General features: G+C 52.7%; 1 protein-coding gene across 5 annotated transcripts in view; it reads left to right on the top strand.

The window, feature by feature from the left end:
• The first annotated feature begins 239 nt into the window (after window positions 1–239).
• NUMA1 (nuclear mitotic apparatus protein 1) overlaps window positions 240–24250 on the top strand; it is a 59283-nt gene continuing 35272 nt past the window's right edge. For 3 of the 5 annotated variants that reach the window (XM_038767290.1, XM_038767282.1, XM_038767256.1), the window contains exon 1: window positions 10982–11052. The gene's annotated coding sequence lies outside the window, so the exon portion shown is untranslated. Of the gene's footprint in view, window positions 301–10981; window positions 11053–22453; window positions 22479–24250 lie in introns of those variants that run through there. The other 2 variants (XM_038767265.1, XM_038767273.1) reach the window with 2 other exon arrangements.

Genomic DNA, 24250 nt, shown 5'->3' with positions numbered 1-24250 from the left:
TTATTATTGCCCTCCTCCTGCGTGAGGGGAGGGGCCGCAAGGCCTGCTGGGATGGGTAGTTTGGGGGACCCGAAGTCCCCCCTGGCGTCCGCAGGTGACGTCACAGGCGCCGTCGGCCAATGAGAGCGCGGAGCGGGGGCGGCGGCCGCGGTTTAAATCGGGGGGCGGGGCCTGGGGGTGGGGGAGGGGCGGCTGGGCCTGAGGCGCGCGGGCCGACGACGACGACGACGACGACGACGACGACGACGACGACGACGTCCGCCATCTTCCTCCTGCTGCTCCCGTGAGGGGCCGGCCGAGGTAACGGCCCCCGCGCCGGGCAGCCCCAGGGGAGGAGGGGGGCTTCAGTCATTCAGTCGTATTTATTGAACGCCTACTGTCTGCGGAGCACTGGACTAAGCGCTTGGGAAGTCCAAGTTGGCAACATACAGAGACGGTCCCTACCCAACAGTTGACTCAAGGATCGTCCTTCTCTAGGGGCCCCAATTGTCATTCATTCAATCGTATTTATTGAGCGCTTAGTGTGTGCGGAGCACTGTACTAAGCGCTTGGGAAATCCAAGTTGGCAACATAGAGAGACGGTCCCTACAACAACAGCGGGCTCAAGGGCCGTCCTTCTCTAGGGGCCCCAATTGTCATTCATTCAGTCGTATTTATTGAGCGCTTACTGCGTGCAGAGCACTGTACTAAGCACTTGGGAAGTCCACGTTGGCAACATACAGAGACGGTCCCTACCCAACAGCGGGCTCAAGGACCGGCCCTCTCTTGGGGCCCCAGTTGTCATTCATTCAATCGTATTTATTGAGCGCTTACTGCGTGCAGAGCACTGTACTAAGCGCTTGGGAAGTCCAAGTTGGCAACACACAGAGACGGTCCCTACAACAACATTGGGCTCAAGGACCGGCCCTCTCTTGGGGCCCCAGTTGTCATTCATTCAGTCCTATTTATTGAGCGCTTATTGTGTGCAGAGCACTGTACTAAGCGCTTGGGAAGTCCAAGTTGGCAACATACAGAGACGGTCCCTACCCAACAGCGGGCTCAAGGACCGTCCTTCTGTAGGGGCCCCAATTGTCATTCATTCAATCGTATTTATTGAGCGCTTACTGCGTGCAGAGCACTGTACTAAGCGCTTGGGAAGTCCAAGTTGGCAACGTATAGAGACGGTCCCTACAACAACAGCGGCCTCAAGGGCCGTCCTTCTCTAGGGGCCCCAATTGTCATTCATTCAGTCCTATTTATTGAGCGCTTATTGTGTGCAGAGCACTGTACTAAGCGCTTGGGAAGTCCAAGTTGGCAACATACAGAGACGGTCCCTACCCAACAGCGGGCTCAAGGACCGGCCCTCTCTTGGGGCTCCAATTGTCATTCATTCAATCGTATTTATTGAGCCATTACTGTGTGCAGAGCACTGTACTAAGCGCTTGGGAAGTCCAAGTTGGCAACATATAGAGACGGTCCCTACCCAACAGCAGGCTCAAGGATGGTCCTTCTCTAGGGGCTCCAATTGTCATTCATTCAATCGTACTTATTGAGCACCTGCTGTGTGCAGAGCACTGTACTAAGCGCTTGGGAAGTCCACGTTGGCATCATATAGAGACGGTCCCTACCCAGCAGCGGGCTCAAGGACCGTCACTCCCTAGGACCCCAATTGTCATTCATTCAATCACATTTATTGAGTGCTTACTGTGTGCGGAGCACTGTACTAAGCGCTTGGGAAGTCCAGGTTGGCAACATATAGAGACGGTCCCTACCCAACAGTTGGCTCAAGAACCGTCCTTCTCTAGGGGCCCCAATTGTCAGTCATTCAGTCGTACTTATTGAGCACTTACTGTGTGCAGAACACTGTACTAAGCGCTTGGGAAGTCCACGTTGGCATCATATAGAGACGGTCCCTACCCAACAGCGGCCTCAAGGGCCGTCCTTCTCTAGGGGCCCCAATTGTCATTCATTCAGTCCTATTTATTGAGCGCTTACAGTGTTCAGAGCACTGTACTAAGCGCTTGGGAAGTCCAAGTTGGCAACATATAGAGACGGTCCCTACCCAACAGCGGGCTCAAGGACGGTCCTTCTCTAGGGGCTCCAATTGTCATTCATTCAATCGTACTTATTGAGCACCTATTGTGTGCAGAGCACTGTACTAAGCGCTTGGGAAGTCCACGTTGGCATCATATAGAGACGGTCCCTACCCAACAGCGGGCTCAAGGACCGTCCCTCTCTTGGGGCCCCAATTGTCATTCATTCAGTCGTATTTATTGAGCGCTTACTGTGTGCGGAGCACTGTACTAAGCGCTTGGGAAGTACAAGTTGGCAACATATAGAGACGGTCCCTACCCAACAGCGGGCTCACAGTCTAGAAGGGCTCAATTGCCCTCTCCCAGCGCTTAGTGCAGTGTTCTGCACACAGGAAGCGCTCACTCAATCCGACTGACTGAATGAATCGTCTAATAATGATGATGGCATTTGTTAAGCGCCTACTATGTGCAAAGCACTGTTTTACAAGGTGATGAGGTTATCCCCCGGGGGGCTCACAGTTTCCATCCCCGTTTTACAGATGAGGGAACTGAGGCCCAGAGAAGTGAAGTGACTTGCCCAAAGTCACCCAGCTGACGAGCCCGTTGGTGGGTAGGGGTGGTCTCTATCTGGTGCCAAATTGGACTCTCCAAGCGCTTAGCACAGTGCTCTTCTAGACTGTGAGCCCGCTGTTGGGTAGGGATCGTCTCCATATGTTGCCAACTTGTACTTCCCAAGCGCTTAGTACAGTGCTCTGCACACAGTAAGCGCTCAATAAATACGATTGATTGAGTGCTCTGCACCCAGTAAGCGCTCAATAAGTACGATTGATTGAATGAATGAATCTTCTGGACTGTGAGCCCGTTGGTGGGTAGGGACGGTCTCTGGTGCCGAATTGGACTTTCCCAGCGCTTAGCACAGTGCTCTGCACACAGTAAGCGCTCAGTAAGTACGATGGAATGAGTGAATGAATTAATCTTCTAGACTGGGATCCCGTTGGTGGGTAGGGATGGTTTCTCTCTGGTGCCGAATTGGACTTTCCAAGCGCTTAGCACAGTGCTCTGCACCCAGTAAGTGCTGAATAAGTACGATTGATTGAATGAATGAATGAATCTTCTGGACTGTGAGCCCGTTGGTGGGTAGGGACTGTATCTATCTGGTGACAAATTGGACTTTCCCAGTGTTTAGCACAGTGCTTGCACACAGTAAGCGCTCCTTAAATACGGTGGGGTGAATGAATGAATGAATCTTCTAGACTGGGAGCCCGTTGGTGGGTAGGGACTGTCTCTGGTGCCAAATTGGACTTTCCCAGCGCTTACTACAGTGCTGTGCATACAGTAAGCGCTCAATAAGTACGATGGAATGAATGAATGAATGAGCCTTCTAGACTGGGAGCCCGTTGTGGGGTAGGGATGGTCTCTATGTGGTGCCGAATTGGACTTTCCCAGCGCTTAGCACAGTGCTGTGCACACAGTAAGCGCTCAATAAGTTCGGTGGAATGAATGAATCTTCTAGACTGGGAGCCCGTTGGTGGGTAGGGACTGTCTCCATGTGGTGCTGAATTGGACTTTCCCGGCGCTTAGCACAGTGCTCTCCACACAGTAAGCGCTCAATAAGTGCGATTCAGTGAATGAATAAATGAGTCTTCTAGACTGTGAGCCCGTTGTTGGGTAGGGACTGTCTCTGATGAGGAATTGTACTTTCCCAGCGCCTAGTCCAGTGCTGTGCACACAGTAAGTGCTCAATAAGTGCGATGGAATGAGGGAATGAATGAACCTTCCAGACTGGGAGCCCGTTGGTGGGTAGGGATGGTCTCTCTCTGGTGCCAAATTGGACTTTCCAAGTGCTTAGCACAGTGCTCTGCACACAGTAAGCGCTCAAGTACGATGGAATGAATGAATGAATGAATCTAATAGTAATGGCATTTATTAAGCGCTTACTATGTGCAAAGCACTGTTCTAAGCGCTCCCGTTGGTGGGTAGGGATGGTCTCTATGTGGTGCCGAATTGGACCTTCCCAGCGCTTAGCACAGTGCTCTGCACCCAATAAGCGCTCAATAAGTGTGATTCAATGAATGAATTATTCTTCTAGACTGTGAACCCCTTGTTGGGCAGGGATTGTCTCTATCTGTTGCCAAATTGTACTTTCCTGGTGCTTAGTACAGTGCTGTGCACACAGTAAGCACTCCATAATATGATTGAGTGAATGAATGAATGAATGAATTTTCTAGACTGTGAGCCCGTTGGTGGGTAGGGACTGTCTCTGGTGCCGAATTGGACTTTCCCAGCGCTTAGCACAGTGCTCTGCACACAGCACTCAGTAAATACGATGGAATGAATGAATCTTCTAGACTGTGAGCCCATTGGTGGGTAGGGATGCTTTCTATCTCTTGCCAAATTGTACTTCCCAAGCGCTTAGTACAGTGCCCTGCACACAGTAAGCGCTCAATAAATACGAATGAATGAGTGAATACATGAGTACAAGCAAATTGGGTTGGAAACAGACCCCGTCCCAAGTGGGGCTCACAGTCTTAATCCCCATTTTACAGCTGAGGTAAATGAGGCACAGAGAATAATAATAATAACGATAATGGTATTTGTGAAGCACTTACTATCCCCAAAGCACTAAGTGCTAGGGTAGATACAAAGTTATTAGGTTGTCCCACATGGGGCTCACACTGTTAATCCTCATTTGCAGCTGAGGTAACTGAGGCCCAGAGAAGAATAATAATAATGATGATGATGGTATTTGTGAAGCACTTACTATGTGCCAAGCACTGTTCAAAGCCCTGAGGTAGATACAAGGTTATCAGGTTGACCCACATAAGGCTCACAGTCTTAATCCCCATTTTACAGATGAAGTAACTGAGGCACAGAGAAGTTAAGCGACTTGCCCAAAGTCACACAGCTGACAAGTGGTGGGGTGGGGATTAGAACCCATGACCTCTGACTCCCAAGCCCGTGCTCTTTCCACAAAGCCACACTGCTTTGCTTACTATGTGCCAGGCACTGCACTAAGCACTGGGGTGGGTCCAAGCAAATTGGGTTGGAAACAGACCCCGTCCCACACGGGGCTCCCACTCTTAATCCTCATTTTATGGCTGAGGTAACTGAAGACCAGAGAATAATAATAATAATAATAATGGTATTTGTTAAGCACTTTCTTTGTGCCAAGCACTGTTCTAAACACTAGGGTAGATACAAGGTAATCAGGTTGTCCCTCATGGGGTTTAAAGTCTTAATCCTCATTTTACAGCTGAGGTAACAGGCCCAGAGAATAATAATAATGACAATGATGGTATTTGTTAAGCACTTACTATGTGCCAGGCGCTGCACGAAGCACTGGGGTGGGTACAAGCAAATTGGGTTGGAAACAGACCCCGTCCCACACGGGGCTCACACTCTTTTAATCCTCATTTTACAGCTGACGTAACTGGAAACCAGAGAATAATAATGATAATAATAATAATAATGGTATTTGTTAAGCACTTACTATGTCCCAAGCACTGTTCAAAACGCTGAGGTAGATACAGGGTGATCAGGCTGTCCCACGTGGGGCTCACAGTCTTAATCCCCACTTTACAGATGAGGGAACTGAGGCACGGAGAAGTTAAAGTGACTTGCCCAAAGTCACCCAGCTGACATGTGGCGGAGCAGGGACTAGAACCCACAGTGAAGTGACTTGCCCAAGGCCACACAGCAGACAGGTGGCAGAGTTGGGATTAGAAGCCATGACCACCTGATTCATTCATTCAATCCTATTTATTCAGCGCTTACTGTGTGCAGAGCACTGTACTAAGCGCTTGGGAAGTACAAGTTGGCAACATATAGAGACGGTCCCTACCCAACAGTGGGCTCACGGTCTAAAAGGGGGAATTCTGGCCTGATTCCCAGGCCAGGGCTCTATCCATTATGCCATGCTGCTTCTCATGGTATTTAAGTGCTTACTATGTGCCAGGAGGTCATGAGTTCTAATGCTGGCTCCGCCACTTGTCTGCTGTGTGACCCTGGGCAAGTCACTTCACTGTGCCTCAGTTCCCTCTTCTGTAAAATGGGGATTGAGACTGTGAGCCCCATGTGGGACAGGGACTATCAACCTGATTTGCTTGTATCCACCCCAGCACTTAGTGCAGTGCCTGGCACACAGTAAGTGCTTAAGTAACATAATAATAGTAATTATTATTGTTACTAAGTGCCGGGGTAGATACAAGCTAATCAGGTTGCATACAGTCCATGTCCCACATGGGGCTCACAGTTTTCATGCACTCCTCTTCCAGCCCCACAACATTTATGTATGTATCTGTAATTTTATTTGTGTTGATGCATGTTTATTTGTATTGATGTCTCTTTCCCCCCGACCTCTAAACTGTGAGCTCAGTTGTGGGCAGGGATTTTCACTCTTTATTGTTGTATTGTATTTTCCCAAGTACTCAGTAGAGTGCTGTGCATGTAGTAAGTGCTTAATACATCTGAATGAGATACATTTGAGGTAACTGAGGCCCAGAGAAGTAGAGAGACTTGCCTAAGGTCACACAGCAGACAGGTGGCAGACCCGGGATTAGAACCCAGGTCCTTCTGACTCTCAGGCCCGGGCTCTATCCACTAGGCCATGTTGCTTCTCTGCTTGGCTTGGGTTCAGGGAGTCCCGCCTGCATTCTGACTTCTGACATAGACACTTGCTGTTACTAGGAGAATTTGACGCTATAATAGAATAATGGTAATGGTGGTATTTGTTAGGTGTTTACTGTGTGCCCAGCACTGGGGTGGATGCAGAATAGTTAGGCCAGACCTCGTCCCTGGCCCACAACGGATTCGAAACATAAGGGGGAGGGAGAACAGTTATCAAATCCTTTAGACTCTAAGCTTGTTGTAGGCAGGGAACTTGTCTACTAACTCTGTTCATTCATTCATTCAATCGGATTTATTGAGCCCCTACTGTATTCAGAGCACTGTACTAAGGTCCTGGGAAATACAACAATAAATCGTGACATTCCCTGCCGACAGCGAGCTCACAGTCTAGATGGGGGGAGACAGACATCAATACGATTAAAGTTACAGATCTATACGTAAGTGCCATAGGGCTGGGGGGCGGGGAAGAGCAGAGGGAGCAAGTCAGGGCAATGCAGAAGGGAGTGGGAGATGAGGAAAAGTGGGCTTAGTCTCTGAAGACCTCTTGGAGGAAGTGTGCCTTCAATAAGGCTTTGAAGAGGGGAGAGTAATTGTGGGATTTGAGGAGGGAGGGTGTTCCAGGCCAGAGGCAGGACATGGGTTAGGGGTCGAAGGCGAGACAGGAGAGATCGAGGCACAGTGAGAAGCTTAGCACTTGAGGAGCAAAGTGTGCCGGCTGGGTTGTAGAAGGAGAGAAGTGAGGTGAGGTAGGAGGGGACTAGGTGATGGAATGCTTTTAAGCCAATGATGAGGAGTTTTTGTTCGCGGAGGTGGATGGGCAACCCCTGGAGTTTTTTGAGGAGGTGGGTGACATGTCCTGAATGTTTCTGTGGAAAAATGCTCTGACAGCAGAGTGATGAATGGACTGGAATGGGGAGACAGAGGAGGCTGGGAGATCAGCAGGGAGGCTAATGCGGTAGTCTAGGTGGGCTATGATGAGTGATTGTATTAACGTGGTAGCAGTTTAATTGGAGAGAAAAGGGCAGATTTTAGCGATGTTGTGAAGGTGGGACCGACAGGATTTGGTGATGGATTGGCTATGTGGGTTGAATGGGAGAGTGGAGTCAAGGATAACGCCAAGATTTTGGGCTTATGAGATAGGAAGGATGGGGTGTTGTCTGCAGTGATGGGAAAGCCAGGGGGAGGAAAGGGTTTGGGTGGGAAGATAAGGAGCTCTGTTTTGGACATATTACGTTTGAGGTGATGGGAGGACATCCAAGTACAGGTGTCTTGAAGGCAGGAAGAGATGCAAGACTGCAGAGAGGAAGAGAGATCAGGGCTGGAGATGTAGATTTGGGTATCGTCTGTATAGAGGTGGTAGTTGAAGCTATGGGAATGAATGAGTTCTCCAAGGGAGTGGATGTAGATGGAGAACAGAAGCGGACCCAGAATTGAACCTTGAGGGACCCCCACAGTTAGGTGGTGGGAGGCAGAGGAGGAGACTGAGAATAAATAGTCAGAGAGATAAAAGGAGAACCCAGAGAGGACAGAGTCAGTGAAGCCAAGGTTGGATGACGTTTCCAGGAGAAGGGGGTGGTCCACAGTGTTGAAGGCAGCTGAGAGGTCGAGGAGGATTAGGTTGGAGTAGAGGCCATTGGATTTGGCAAGAAGGAGATCATTGGTGATCTTTGTGAGGGCGGTTTCAGTGGAGTGAAGGGGTCAGAACCCAGGATGGAGGGGGTCTAGGAGAGAATTGGAGGAGAGGAATTTGAGGCGGCGGGTGTGGACGACTCACTCAAGGAATTTGGAGAGGAATGGTAGGAGGGAGATGGGGTGAAAACTGGAGGGAGTTGTGGGGTCAAGGAAGGGATTTTTAGGATAGGAGAGACATGGGCATGTTAGAAAGCAGTGGGGAAGAAGCCACTGGAGAGCGAACAGTTGAAGACAGGGATGGGGACGAGAGTTTTGAAAAGGTGTTCCCCAAAGCACTCAGAACAGTGCTCTACACACAGTAAGTGCTCTATAAATTCTGTTGATGATCATGATCACCATTTTATGGAGGAGGAAACTGAGGCACCAAGGAATGACGCCCAAGGACACGCAGCCGACAAATGGCGGACCCAGGATTAGAACCCAGGTCCTCTGCCTCCCAAGCTCGTGCTTAATTCCACTAGTCCCCGAAAGCCTGAAGATATCTTAAATCCCCTTGTATCAGCTGTGTCGTATTCCCCAAGCGCTTAGTACAGTGTTCTGCAGACAGTAAGCGCACAGTAAATACTATCGATTGAATGATTGAAATCAACAGACCTCCCCCCACCACTCCAAGGTGGTCCCGTGCCAGCCTACCCTGGCCATACTCCATCCCCTCATTCCCACCGTCACGCCTGGGGGTTCTGATGGCTTGGGTCCTTCTAGTCCTACCAGCAAGGACACCCCCAGCTCTGCACTCTTGCATTTTGTTCACTACCTCAGTGAGGCAGCTGCTGCTCCTCCTTCAGAAAATACACCCAACATGATGGTGGGGGGGGTTAGGCGGCGGATTGGTGTGGAGAAAGTGAATCCATCTGGGGAGTCTGGTCAGGTCTGAGGGTAGAGAGTTGGGGCGAGAGCCACTGGGAGCTGTGGGACTAGAGAAAGCGAGTGTGGAGCCGAGGAGCTGTCGGAGGAGTAGAAGATAGCGGAGGGAGGGCGGAGGATAGGAGTAAGTGGCCAAGAGATAAGGGGATGGGGTCAGAGGCACGGGTACAGGGGTGGAGATTCCTTGAGCATGTGGGGAAGGAGGAGATAGTGAGGTGAGGAGGCGTTGGAAGTAAGGCGAGTTCACACCTGATGGCTTCTAGTAAAGTAATAGTAATTATAGCTTCTAAGTGATTACTGTACTCAGCACTCGTTAAGTGGTTATTATTGCCAGTGTACTGAGCACTGGGACAGGCACAAAACAACCAGATCGGAAACCGTCCCTGCCCCACGTGGGCCTCACGGTCTAAGAGACTATTTTCTATTTTGATGCCACCGTCATTATTGGTTGTTAAGTACTTTCTACTGCCAAGCACTGAGGTAGATACAAGACAATTGGATTGGACGCAACCTCTGTCCCACATAGGGCTCACTGTTTTATGGGGGAGAGAAAAGAGCTATTGAACTTGTCAGCAGTGTGACTTTGGGCAAGTTACTTAACTTCTCTGTGCCTCAGTTACTTCATCTGTAAAATGGGGATTACGACCGTGAGCCCCACGTGGGACAACCTGATCACCTTGTAACCTCCACAGCGCTTAGAACAGTGCTTTGCACATAGTAAGCGCTTAATGAATGCCACTATTATTATTATTATTTCCATTTTACAGCTGAGGAAACTGAGGCCCAGTGAAGTGAATTGCCTAAAGTCACACAGAAGGCCAGTGGCAGGGTCGCGATTACAATCCAGGTCCTGTTACTCCCAGGCCCATGCTCTTTCCAATGGGCCACACTGCCTCTCTCTTTGGACAGAGTAATCAGCGAAGCCACAGGTGGTTGGGGAGGGAGCTGGTGGAGACCCTGAGGGCTTCAAGAGGGAATTAAAAGGTTGGCATGATTGGTGTTTCAAATGGGACTTGGGGGTGAACTTTAGAACTGTTTTCGATGAGGGGATTACCCCAACAATTGACGTTCCTGGGGGTCTATTTGCATCGGTGCCCTGGCAGCGTCAGACGGACTAGATGCAGAACTGGGTGGGGAAGGGAGTCTTCCAGAGAAAATCGATCTGGAAAAGAGACCCGGCCAATGAGTGCAGAGTTGAGGCTATCTCAAGAGGTGACAGGTTCTTCCCGCCTTGGAGCTTCCATTCCAAGCCTCTGGAGCAGGGCAGCCACGGGGCACGGCCACACGCCAGGCCTGACTGGTAGTTTGGTTATTTTGGGTGGGTTCTCGGGGCGCGTGTCGGCAGACGTGCTGCCCAGTTTTGACAGGACAGCGGGGACCGCGATCACTCTCTCTCTGTCTTTGAGAGGGTGGAACCCTCTCCCAGCTTGGGATCCGCCTCCTTGGCCGCCTGCCCTGGGCCTGCTGCCGCCACCGCCTCCTCCTCCTGGTCTGTAGACCGAGCGGGCCGGTCTGGCGGCTGGGCGAGGCCTCCCCTCCACTTCCCCCCACCCCGCCCGAGCAGTCTCGGAGGCGGGGTAGTTTGGGGAAGCAGCTGCAGGAGGCCGGAGTTCCTGCTCCACCATTGACTCACCGGGTGACTCCGGCGCATCACTTCCATTCCCTTCTGGCTCCTGGGGGCATCGCGGAGAGCGGAGCCCCTGCCCCGGCAGTGCCGTCTAAGGGATGCGCTGCAGGGCTGGCGGCCGGGGTGGTGGGATTCTGCGCTGGTGGATCCGGATGGCCGGGTACTGATCGGCTGGCGTGTTGCCTCAGAAGTACCGCCTGCTCTGCCCCGGGCCTGGCTGGGAGGAGGGAGGTAAGTGAGGCCTAGAGTCTTTATGGGGTCTCGGCCGAGATGGGGGTGGTACCTAGCCATTTGGCTACACAAACTGGCTAGTGCCTGCTGTTTCTCTCTTGTTCGCTAACCCGGCTGCTTCAGGTTCACAGGTTTGCCACAACGGCGCGCTTCTCTCTCTCTTCCTCTCTCTCACACACACCCTCTGCCTCCCCGCACCCTCATCCCCGGTCCCTGTCACCCCAGAAAGAACTGGGGAGGTGAGGCCATAAGGATAGCACCGCCTGGCTTGTCCCTGCCTGAGGAGGTGGGGGAATCTTCCATTTGCTGATGGAACTAGAAGCCGATTTTCAAGGGAGAGAGAAACGTTGTGGCTTGTTACCGGTTGCTTTAGCGTGTCCAGGGAGAGGGCAAGGCTGGGGAGGATTGGCAATCCTGGGCCCCATCGGTGACGGGTAGCTTCATCCTGACCAGCGGCCGGCAGTAGTGTTCAGGAGAAGGCCTGGAGGGCTCTAAGACCTGTTGCAGGCCCCTATCAAGTTTGGAACTTCTTGTCTGGCGCCCCTTGGCCCCCCCGCCCCATCGTACCCGCTGGCAACCTGCTGATGTGAAGCCGGTTAATGAGAACCAGGCCCAGGGGCCTTCCAGACGAAAACAGTCCCAGGCCGGGCTCGTGCGGGGGGCGGCGTGGACTTTGTCAGGATGGTCTCTCCGCTGCTCTTGATCTCTGCTCTTTATCCAGCTTGTCCGACCATGGGGTTGGGACTCTCATCGCGATTCCGTGGGGCTCGGCAAATGCTCCGCAGTGGACTCGGTGTGGGGGAGAAACAGTGTCACTCGCTCGGTTCCCTTTAAAGGGGGAAATGTCCAGCTCGCCTTCCAGAGTAGAGTGGCCTGCTGGGGAGGGAGCCGAGGGGCCCTGCCGTCCAGGCCCGGAGGAGAGTGGGTGTGTGAGTTGGGTGGGGGACGGCGGCACAGGGGGGCCCCTCCCTATGCCCTATCTCTTCTCTTTCCACATTACACTGCAGGTCAACACAACTGTAATCAGTCGGCCCCTTCGAGAGGCCAGCCCACGTTTCCCTATCCCTCCCAGCCACGGGGTTATCGGGATTGGCTTGTGCTTTCCAGAAGTCTCTGGTGCCTTGAGTCCTTGTCATGAAGCTCTGGGCCTAGGGGACATGGGGACCATTGACTCTCTGAACTAGCCACAGGTCCAATAGCCAAAGTGCAACTTAATTCGACAAACTGAGCCATGGGTGTGAACCCAGTTTGGCCCAGCGAACCAACCTTCTCTCCCCAGCGATTTTCCAGTCGCTTGGGATTGAAAACCTAGTGGTTCAGATTAATCTGCTTTTCGCTGTACGTCTTCTGAACTGAGGCCTGAACCGTGAACTCTCAGGAACTTGAATTTCTCCTCCTCTGGCCGCAGCGCCCTACTGACTTTGTTTTTATTTTGTGTATTTGTGTTGGGTTTTAATGTTTCATCATTCCTGCTTTGCCACTTATACTGCTCTTCTCCCCACTTATACTATTAGGTCATGAGCCCCCCCCTGAGGGAAAGGGACCTAATTTCCACCTGTGGATTCTCTCCCAGCGCGTAGTATGGTGCTCTGCACACAGTGAGCATTTAATAAATACTATTATTCCTTTTGAAAGAAGCAGTGGGGAGGGGGGCGGTCTCCTCTTTCCTTGCCAGGCATTTATCGGGATGGGCATTTCCTCTCTGTAGAACCGAATGAGTGCGTGCCAACCACCCCCCAGAGGCCTCTCTCTTCCTGGACCTTGAATTGGTAGCAGGACTGGGGCATGGCATCTGGCCATGGGTAAGCTGTCCTATCAGGAAGTAGAAAATGGCTCCAGTGATGTCCTGTCCTACTTCAGACGTCTTCTCCTGCTCCTTGCCATCCGGGTGGGAAGGACTGGTAATGTGTGTGAGCATAGAGATGGAGAATTTAGTTCCAGCATCATTTTCAGAATTGTTGTGGGGCAGAGAGTGGCTTGCCACAAGAGACCAGGAGGCTTAGACTGCATTGATATGGATTTTCTTCCCTTTTAGGCTGAGAGCCTCAGGTGGGACAGGGACTCTGTCCAACCTGATTGTCTTGTGTCTACCCCCTTTGCTTAGTACAGTGCTTGGTGCAGAGAAATAGCTGAACAAATGCAAGTTATTACATTTTTCTATTTCTGTGGATGCCCCTTCCCCCTTGCGTGTGTCCTTCTGTCTTGGTTGAATACCTGGTGGGGTTTGGGTGTTGTTGTTTTTTTCCCCCTTCACCAATGCAGCTTACTTTGGCAGATTAGTCAGGAGGGCAAAGCAGGTGACTAGGAGCTGTGAGTTATTTTGCCTACTAAACATTTGGGAGAGGACACTCCAATAGGCAGATGCAATCCCTGCTGTCAAGTTGCTTGCAGTCTAGCCGGGGAGACAGACGTTTAAAATCAATTACGGGTCAGGGAAGCGGCAAAGTATGAGGATGTGGACACAAGTGCTGGGGGTAGGGTGAGTATCAAAGTGCTGAGAAGTGGAAAAATTCCTGCTGTGCTTGCGCACTCTCTCTCTCTCTCTCCCTTCTCAAAGCCCATTTTCTCTTCCCCCCACCAAAAAAAAAAAAAGTGTTACCACCTGTCTTTTTCTGCAGGGAGCTTGTCTGCACTTGCTCAGAGTCACCAGAGGAGTAATCTCCACTCTTCCCTAGATAGGCTGTCTGGGAAGGGGAAGTTCGGTTGACCTCCAAGGCTAAGGAAACAAATATTGACATTCCCAAGTCCCTTCCCATCCTCCCCCTCGCCCCCCCCCCCCCCCCCGTAATAGATGGCTTTCATCTATAAATGAGAGTTAACCAGGAGGGCAGTACCCATCTAGAAGTTATAAACCTTCTCTTGGTGGTAGGGGTTCTGACCGTTAAAATGGTCTTTCGCACAAACACCGTCCCAGAACTCAGGTAAGAAGTTTTCCCAGAAATTGTCCTGAAGCGGGACCCTTGCATGATTGCAGGATTGTGGGGTGGTCCTGGTAGATTTATTATACTAATAACTGTGATATTTGTTGAGCGCTAAAAAGCTGCTCAGTCCACATCTCCCCTCTCCTCAAAAATCTCCAATAGTGGTCGAAACAGAAGCTCCTTCCCATTGGCTTTAAAGCACTCATTCTGCTCTTCCCTTCCTAACTTTGCCTTGCTGACTTGCTACTTGTACCAACTCTGTTACACTGTATTTTCCTAAGCGCTTAGCCCAGTATTCTGCACACAGTAAGCGCTCAGTAAATAAGACTGATTACAACCCAACCCATCCACTTTGCTCCTCCAACACCAGCTTACTGTTGCCCACCTCCTAAAAGTCAGCCCGCAGCCTGGGTATCTCTGTTCCCTCTAGCTCTAGCTCAGTCCTCCGTTGCTAAATCCCGTTGGCCATTTCCGTCACGATATTTTCCAGGTCCGCCCCCTTCTTCTCTGTCCCAACGGCCACCACCCAAATTCAGGCACCCACTCTATCATAGCCTGTCTTCTGCCTCCAGTCTGTACGTTTCACTCTGCTGCCCAGATTATCTTTCTAAAATGTCATAATTAGAGAAGCAGCGTGGCTTAGTGGAAAGAGCCCGGGCTTGAGAGTCAGAGGACATGGGTTCTAATCCTGCCTCGGCCAATTGTCTGCTGTGTGACCTTGGGCAAGCCACTTAAGTTCCCTGTGCCTCAGTTTCCTCATCTATAGAATGAGAATTAAGACTGTGAGCCCCGTTTGGGACAACCTGATTACCTTGTAGCTACCCTAGCACTTATAACAGTGCTTGGCACACAGTAAGCACCTAACAAATACCATGTAACAAATAATGTATTTGTTAAATGGTTACTATGTTCCAGGCACTGAACTAAGCACTGGGTTAGACATAAAATAATTGGGCTGGCCACAGTCCCTGTCCCACATAGGGCTCATAGGTCTTAATCCCCATTTTACAGATAATGTAACTGAGGAACAGAGAAGCAAAGTGACTTACCCAAGGTCACACAGCAGACAAGTGGAGGAGCCGGGACTAGAACCCAGGTCTTCTGCTCCCAGGCCCGTGCTCTTTCCATGCTGCTTCTGTTGCTAAATCCTGCTGATTTTTTTCTTTCCTAGATCCCCAAAAACTTTTGTTTCATCTGGATGAGCTTACTGTGCCCCAGTCTTCTTGCCTTTTCTTCATAATAATAATAATAATTATTATTATGGCATTTAAGTGCTTACTATGTGCCAGGCACTGTACTATGCATTAGGGGTAGATACAGGCAAATCGGGTTGGACACAGTGAGCCCTGTGTCACAGTTTCAACCCCCATTTTACAGATGAGGTAATTGAGGCCCAGAGAAGTGAAGTGACTTGCCCCAGGTCATACAGCAGAAAGCAGAAGAGTTTGGATTAGAACTCATGACCCTCTGACTCCAGGCTCGTGCTCTGTCCGTTATGCTATGCTGCTTCATCTTTCCCCGATCCCCCCAAAACTGATCCACCTGCAAATTTTTGTTCTATCCGGACAAGATTACGGTGCTTCAGTCTCCTCGCCTCCAGCCTTTTCAGTCTCTCCCAGTCGGCTTCCCAGATCCTTTTTGTAAACCATCGTCAGCTTCCCTTTCTCTGCCCCTCCACTTCCAGTGACTCCTCATTTCTCTTTACATCCAGCAGAAACTCCTGAGCCTTGGCTTTATCGCTTCCCCTCGGCTCTTTCGTCATCATCAGTGGAATTTATTGGGTGTTTACTGTGTGCAGAACACTATACTAAGCACTTGGGAGAGCATAATACAAAAGAGTTGGTAGTCACGTTCCCTGCCCACAGCAAGCTTACAGGCTCTTTTCCTGTTTCTGTTGCCTTCATCCGCCACTCCCCAGCCATGATCTTCGTTCCTCCTGAACAACTCTTGTTTCCTGGTGTCTCCCGATGCCCTGCCTCTGCCCTTCTCTCTGCCCACAACTCCTTCCCCCTTCCCAGCTGCCAAGCCACAGACACCACCCCCCACCCCCCAACCCCCAGGTTCCCTGACATCCCAGCTCCTTAAGGAAGTCTTTCCCAAGTGGAACTCTACCCTGTGCATGCATAGGAGCCATCATGAGCACTCCCTGCTTGCCCACCCTACTAGGCCTCTTTCCTTCTCCTCCATTGCACTTTTCCAGGCGCCCCACATATCAGGGCTTAGAAAATGCTACCGAATTGAGCGTTCCCGTCGCCTCTCTCCTCCCATCGGCTTCTCGGGCCTCTTTCCCCTCCCAGGAGGGCCGACGTGCCGGGAATGACGGGTAGGGCCGCGATGATGTCGGCACGTAGCGAGCCCTGGTCGTCCGGGAAGAACCCTTGGGTGGCAGTTGGCACTCTGTCGGCATTCCTCCCCCCGGCTCTAATTGCCACCTTGTCCCATGGCATGAGTTGTGTCTCCACGTTTTGGCCACTCCCTCCCCAACGCGTGGTCCCCCAAGAACCCTCCAGGGTTTTTCATTCTTTTGGCCGAGGTGGCTCATCTCCCTGCCAGGGCTCTGCCCGACACCTTCCGAGCTGCCGCTTGGCACCCAGCCGGTTAAAAGCTTACCTGGCTTTTCACCCAGTGGATGGGGTTCAGCTACCCCCGTGCCGTCTCCCTTCCTTACCCCCTCCCCGCCCACAGGAGTCAACTCACATCCCCGTTTCTGGGCCTTCTACCCAGATGTGAAGCAGCCTGGCCTAGCAGAAAGAGCACAGGCCTGGGATTCAGAAGACCTGCTTTCTAAACCCAGCTCTGCCACTCAATCAATCAATCAATCAGTCGTATTTATTGAGCGCTTACTATGTGCAGAGCACTGTATTAAGCGCTTGGGAAGTACAAATTGGCATTCACCCTTGGACAAATAAATCATGTAACTTCTCTGTGCCTCAGTTCCCTCATCTGCAAAATGGGGGTTCAATACCTGTTCTCCCTTCTATTTAGACTGTGAGCCCCATGATTAATTTGTATCTACCCTACTGCTTAGTACAGTGCTTGGCACTTGGTAAGGCCTTAACAAATACCACAATTATTATTAGGTCTCTTGTTGTTTTAGGGGAAACCATGGAGTTGTTTGGGTCATTGTTACTGCCGGCTGTGCTTGGGGGTTGGCACTGCTAATGGGCATTGGTGGGGGGATGGAGAGTGGCTGACGGTTCTTCTTGCCCATTCGTCTCTGGAGGATCAATGAATCCGTATGCAGCAGGAGTTCATTCATTCATTCAGTTGTATTTATTGAGTGCTTACTGTGTGCAGAGCACTGTACTAAGCGCTTGGTAAGTCCAAGTTGGCAACATATAGAGACAGTCCCTACCCAACAGTGGGCTCACAGTCTAGAAGGGGGAGACAGAGAACAAAACAGAACATATTAACAAAATAAATAGAATAAACATGTACAAATAAAATAGAGTAATCAATACGTATATACCTGGCTGCCTGCCCATGAAACACTGGGCCTGAAAGGAGCAGCGTAGCCTAGTGGAAAGAGCCCGGGCCTGCCGGTCGGAGGACCTGGGTTCTAATCCAGCTTTTCCAGTTGTCTGCTGTGTCCCCTGAGGCAAGTCACTTCACTTCTCTGTGCCTTGGTTTCCTCATCTGTAAAATGGGGATTCAGTGCCTGTCCTCCCCCAACTTAAGCTGTGCCCTACCTGATGAACTTGTATCCTCCCCGGTGCTTGCTTGCTTGCCACATAGTAGACACTTAGCAAATAGAGAACTAAGAATAACTGCCAAGTGTGTCCACGGGGACTCTGCCACTGCCCCTGGACCGACAGCCTAGCAGAAAGTCTAAGCGGGCACCCAGAAGCAGAAGCTTCTCAGGTCAACCAGGTCAACCCCGTGGCCTCCAGACTGACAGCTCTCTTCTAGACTGTGAGCCCATTGTTGGGTAGGGACAGTCTCTATATGTTGCCAACTTGTACTTTCCAAGCGCTTAGTACAGTGCTCTGCATACTGTAAGCGCTCAGTAAATACAATTGAATGAATGAATGCTGCTTGTCCTCAAGGAGGCCTTGGTTCCTGTCTGCCCAGCAAGTCAGCTCACGCATGTTAATACAGACCAGTCACCCAGTTCTATTTGAGTGTGCACTGTGTGCACAGCACTGTGCTCAGAGCTTTGGAGAGCACCTGAAAGTAGAAGACTGGCTCTCTGCCCTTAAGGAGTGCACAATCTTGTGCACTCCTTGGGATACCAAGGAGGCAGGCCCCGGGGCTGAGACGCTCAGATCCGTTGACCGACCCTGACCGTGAGCTGGGCTTCCTTCTGGGAGTCCCCCGGAGACACCCTGAAGCCCCTCCGAGACTTTTGGGTGTGATGGGGTGGAGCCGGGCTTTCAGGAAGGGGGGCAGTCATGTGGGCAAGCGATTGTCGTCCGGCTTGTCCTCGGTGCTGGGTGCCGAGTTCCACCCTGTCTGAGGTGGGTCCGCCGACTCCTGGCCACAAAGCCGGTCCCCCGTCTCTGTGTCTCTCCGAGGCTTCCCACTCTGGGACTCGGGGCTCGGCCTGTCAGGGAAAAAAGCTCTTTGCATCCGTGGGAAGGCCAGCCTGGAGGAGGGGAGTAGGGCAGGGTTGGCAGGGATGGAGGGGGCCCTGTGGGGAAGGATGGTCAAGAATAACCTCCTGGGGCTTTGCGCTTGCTTCGGGCCTCTCTCCCCGTCTGGACCCACCAACCTGGACTCCTTGCTCTCTGTCTCACCTTCCAGCTAGGTTTGCTTGTATCCTCCCCAGTGCTTAGTACAGTGTCTGGCACATAGCAAGCGCTTAACAAATAACACAGTGAATATTATCCCAAAGAGTGAGAGGGGGGGCTCCCCTTTCCCTTCCCCCCATGCTCCAGGGCCGCCCCCTTGACTGGAGAGGGGCGGGGGGCCGAGGCCAACTCTCCCCTGCCCTGGTAGGTCTGCCACTGCTTAAGTGTGGGGCCGGGAGCTCTTCCTTCAGTCTGAAGTGGGACTAGATAGAGAAAGTTTAGTCTGGAGTTGAAGGGCAGAAAGACCCGCTGTGGCTTTGAGGGAATGGTCTAGGTGTCTGGGGCTGTACTAGGAACAAATGGGGTCTGGATCAAAGCCCGACGGAGGCTCAGCAGAGATGGGGGAAGAACTTCTGGTCTGTCAGGATCCAACCCCCCAGCCCAGGGCCTCCGTGGGTTGGTGGGAGCATCTCCCTCAGTGTCTTTTGAATCAATCGGTGGTATTTATTGAGCACTTACTGTGTGCAGAGTACTGCAGTAAGCACTTGGGAAAGTACCATGCAACTGAGTTGGTAGATAGGTTTGAAGGGAAAGCGGCAGTGGTCTTGGGCCAGATACTCTCTCGGGGTCCCTTCCCGCTTACTCCAGCAGCCTGTGAGTTGATCCAGCCAGGTTGGGGAGAACCAGGGCAGAGCACAGATGGCAGTTCTCCGGACGGAGGCCGGCTCCGAGCACAGCTGCTGCCCTTTAGGGGTGCGCGGAGCAGGGCTTGGCGTCTGCAGCCAGCAGGCCGAGACGGAGAAACCAGTCTGCCGGTGTGGGTGGATGACACTGGGGAAGGCCCAGGATTTTGGGGGTTCGGCCGGTGGCGTGGATCGGTCCAAGTTCCCGGACTACACAGTGTGCCCGGAATCAGAGCTGCACATGGGCTGGATTTAAAAAAGAGAAAGAAAAAAATGTATTCACATTTTGGCAGAAGTGGGGTTAAGCCGCCTTGAGCTCTTTGGGTGCCTTTGTATTTAGTTTGAGCTCCTGCTAAAGCCAGAACAGAAGACAAACATTAAACTGTGGTTGTCTCTTTTAGACTGTGAGCCCACTGTTGGGTAGGGACTGTCTCTATATGTTGCCAATTTGTACTTCCCAAGCGCTTAGTACAGTGCTCTGCACATAGTAAGCGCTCAATAAATACGATTGATAATGATGATGATGATGTCTCTCTCCCCCCGCTGCCCCAAGATTCCTCTTCCTCGCTGTGATCCAGGCAGTAAGCCCTCGGGGGAGGGAGGGCTGCAGGGCCCTGACCAAGGAGGTGAGGTTGGGCCCTGGGCTTTCTTTTGGAAACAGGATCCCAGTGCAGAGGATACTCGTGCCCTGCTCTGGATCTGAATGGCCTGGGGCCCATTGGTCAAACTGAGAAGCTGGAGGCCAGAGGCTCTTCGGACTGTGGGCGGCCTCGCACGGTGCTGAAGGCGGGCAGGCGTGAAGGCAGCCTGTTAGCTAGCTGGGCCATCCCTTGGCACCCTTTTGGCCCTGCTGCTTGCCAACAAGGCTGGACGCATTGAAGGTTGGAAGGTCTCAAGACACCCTGTGTCTACCGGGCAGGGGATGGGGGCGAGGGGGTACCCCTGGGGCACGCTCTACTGCCTCTTGTCCCTGTCCCGGTCCATCATCATCATCATCAATTGTATTTATTGAGCGCTTACTATGTGCAGAGCACTGTACTAAGCACTTGGGAAGTACAAATTGGCAACATATAGAGACAGTCCCTACCCAACAGTGGGCTCACAGTCTAAAAGGGGGAGACAGAGAACAAAACCAAACATACTAACAAAATAAAATAAATAGGATAGATATGTAAAGTAAAATAAATAAATAAATAAATAGAGTAATAAATATGTACAACCATATATACATATATACAGGTGCTGTGGGGGAGGGAAGGAGGTAAGATGGGGGGGGATGGAGAGGGGGACGAGGGGGAGAGGAAGGAAGAGGCTCAGTCTGGGAAGGCCTCCTGGAGGAGGTGAGCTCTCAGCAGGGCCTTGAAGGGAGGAAGAGAGCTAGCTTGGCGGATGGGCAGAGGGAGGGCATTCCAGGCCCTGGGGAGGATGTGGGCCGGGGGTCGATGGCGGGACAGGCGAGAACGAGGTACGGTGAGGAGATTAGCGGCGGAGGAGCGGAGGGTGCAGGCTGGGCTGTAGAAGGAGAGAAGGGAGGTGAGGTAGGAGGGGGCGAGGTGATGGACAGCCTTGAAGCCCAGGGTGAGGAGTTTATGGCTGATGCGCAGATTGATTGGTAGCCATTGGAGGTTTTTGAGGAGGGGAGTAATATGCCCAGAGCGTTTCTGGACAAAGATAATCCGGGCAGCAGCATGAGGTCTGGTCTTGTCAGCCAGTCGGGAATGTGGCTGGTACCAACTGGACCCTAACACATGGCCAGAAGGCTCTGGGCATCCGAGCCCCGTAGGCCAAGCCGCAAACGTGCCCAGGATTCTTGTTTCAGCGGCCGAGGGGAGAGGTGCCCCGGGATGGCCTGCCGGTGGGATTGGCCACAGAATCCCCCGTGGGACTGGGTTTGGAGTTCTAGGCTGCGTGGCCATCAGATAAGAAGTGTGGCATTCGTTGAGCACTTTCAATCAGTGGTATTTATTAATAAGAATAATAATAATGATGATGGTATTTGTTAAGCGCTTACTATGTGCAGAGCACTGTTCTAAGTGCTGGGGGATACAAGCTGATCAGGTTGTCCCACTGGGGGCTCACAGTCTTTCATCCCCATTTTACAGATAAGGTAACTGAGTAACTGAGAAGTTAAGTGACTTGCCCAAAGTCACACAGCTGACAAGTGGCGGAGCTGGGATTTGAACCCACGACCTCTGACTCCAAAGCCCGTGCTCTTTCCGTTGAGCCACAATGCTTCTACTTACTGAGGGGTTGTGCGGGCAGAGCCCTCCTACATGCCAAGCACTGCACAGAGTGCCGAGGTAGACGCAAGATCATCAGGTCGGACCCAGTCCGTGAAATAATAATAATAATAATAGTAATAATAATAGTAATAGCTGTGGTGTTTAAGTGCTTCCTAGGCGCCAGACACAGTACTAAGCACCGGGTGGATACAAGCAAATCGGGTTGGACGCAGCCCCCGCCCCATATGGAGTCACGGTCTCAATCCCCATTTTACAGCCGAGGCAACTGAGGCCCAGAGAAGTGAAGTGACTTGTCCAAGGCCACCCAGCAGAGAAGCGGCGGAGCCGGGATTAGAACCCACGACCTTCGGGCCCCCCGGGCCACGAGGCCGGGATGGGGATGCCCACCCCGCAAGCTCCGGGCACTGCCCAGCCGCCCAGCCGCCCGCGGCGGTGCTTCGTCCACGTAGTGAGCGCCTTAGAGCAGTGCTCGGCGCATAGTAAGCGCTTAGCGAATGCCATCTTTATTATTATTATCTTAATTATTATTAATAAGCCCGCTCCCAACGACTTCCTGTTCCCGCGGGGCCGGAGCGGCGCCTTTAACGAAAGCGGAGTCCCGGCGCGGCGCTCCCCGCTCCTGGCCCGGGGGACCCCACCGACCCGACCCCCGAACCCCCACAACCCCCCCCCCCTCTGCTCCTCCCCCCGGCAGGCCGGCTGTGGCGACAACTTTTCTTTTGTGTGTGGCTTGCTCCCTCCTCGTCCTCCCCCTTCCTCCTCCTCCTCCCCCTTCCCCGCCCCCCCGTTCGGGAATTAAATGGTAATGGCGGATTCAAAGCCTTTCCCACCCTTGGCTTTCGAAGTCCGGTAAGGCCGCCGTCCCCGCACACATTGCCCCCGCAGGCCCCGGGGGCACGGCTGGGCACGGCGGGGGTCCGCGGGCGGAGGAGGAGGACGGGGACAGGCCCAATCCGCCAATCCTGCCCCCTGGCCGGAGGGGTCCGACTGCTCTGAGGCCGCGGGGGACGGGCGGATGAGGAAAGTAATCCCGGCCCAGGGGCGTCCCCCCCATCCCCTCGGGGTCCTTGCCCCCCCCCCCCATGGGCCAAGGGCTAAGAAAGGTGGGGTGAGGGGGGTCCACGGCGGCCTGCCTGCTTTTCCTACCGTAGGACCAAGCCAAAGGGCCCCTTGCACTGGGCCCCGGGGAAGGGCTCTCCCTCCCCGGGCCTCTGCCCCCACCTCGGGGGAGGAGGCCAGCACAGCCTCCTGGCCCTGCCCGTCCGCCACCCGCCTCCTCACCCGGGCTCAGTGGGCCCCGGGCCTGTCTCCCCCTTTTAGACTGTGAGCCCACTGTTGGGTAGGGACCGTCTCTATATGTTGCCAACTTGTACTTCCCAAGCGTTTAGTACAGTGCTCTGCACACAGTAAGCGCTCAATAAATACAATTGATTGATTGATGGGGGCCTGCCACCCCGGCTGCCCACCGTCCTACGGGGGGGCTGCTGGGAAGCTGAGCCAAGGTCAGGGCTAGAGTGTGCGCCTGTGGGTGTTTGGATGGGGGGCGGGGGACGGGGTCTGGCCAGGCCAGGCATCCTGCCAGGAAGGTGAGGCAGCCCCGCCACCACGGGGAACATCTTTCGGGATCGGCCGCTTGCCTTTGGACAGGGTCTTCTGCAGGGAGTTGGAGAATCAATCAATCGATCGTATTTATTGAGCGCTTACTGTGTGCAGAGCACTTGTACTAAGCGCTTGGGAAGTAGAAGTTGGCAACATATAGAGACGGTCCCTACCCAACAGTGGGCTCTCAGTCTAGAAGAGTCCCCGAGAAGGCGGGGCAGCTGGGTGAGGAACTGGGGCGGTATTTACCTGGTCATTACCAGCTGGTTTCTGGTCGATCAGGATGCTTCTGGGATCAGGCCCGCCGGCCTTTGGAGGGTGTGAGACTAGCATTCACGGTGGCATAAGGGGATAAGAGGGGTCCAAGATGCTTCTAGGATTAGGCCCGCTAGCCTTTGGAGGGTGTGACACTAGCATTCAAGATGCTTCTGGGATCAGGCCTGCCGGCCTTTGGAGGGTGTGAGACTAGCATTCAGGATGGCGTAAAGGGATAAGAGGGGTCCAAGATGCTTCTAGGGTGGTTTGGAGGGTGTGAGACTAGCATTCAGGGTGGCATAAGGGGATAAGAGGGGTCCAAGATGCTTCTAGGATTAGGCCTGCTGGCCTTTGGAGGGTGTGACACTAGCATTCAAGATGCTTCTGGGATCAGGCCTGCCGGCCTTTGGAGGGTGTGAGACTAGCATTCAGGATAGCGTAAAGTGATGAGGGGTCCGAGATGCTTCTAGGATCAGGCCCGTAAAGTGATGAGGGGTCCAAGATGCTTCTAGGATTAGGTCCCCTGGCCTTTGGAGGTTGTGAGACTAGCATTCAGGATGGCGTAAAGTGATGAGGGGGTCCTCTTCCCCTTCCCTTGGCACTGATGGGCCAGAGGTGAATGATGCCTGGGTCCCGCAGCCTGGCACCAGCTGTAGGTGAACAGTAGGTAGTCAGGAGAAGGTGAACCTGCCGGCTGCCAGTTCTGCCCACTTGCGTGGAGAGAGCAGGGCTCTTTCTTGGAGTATTTTCCCCAGGGTCCGTTCCCT

The sequence above is a fragment of the Tachyglossus aculeatus genome, chromosome 2, assembly GCF_015852505.1.
Source record: "Tachyglossus aculeatus isolate mTacAcu1 chromosome 2, mTacAcu1.pri, whole genome shotgun sequence".
NCBI lineage: Eukaryota > Metazoa > Chordata > Mammalia > Monotremata > Tachyglossidae > Tachyglossus > Tachyglossus aculeatus.
This window is presented reverse-complemented; position numbering and strand designations above follow the sequence as displayed.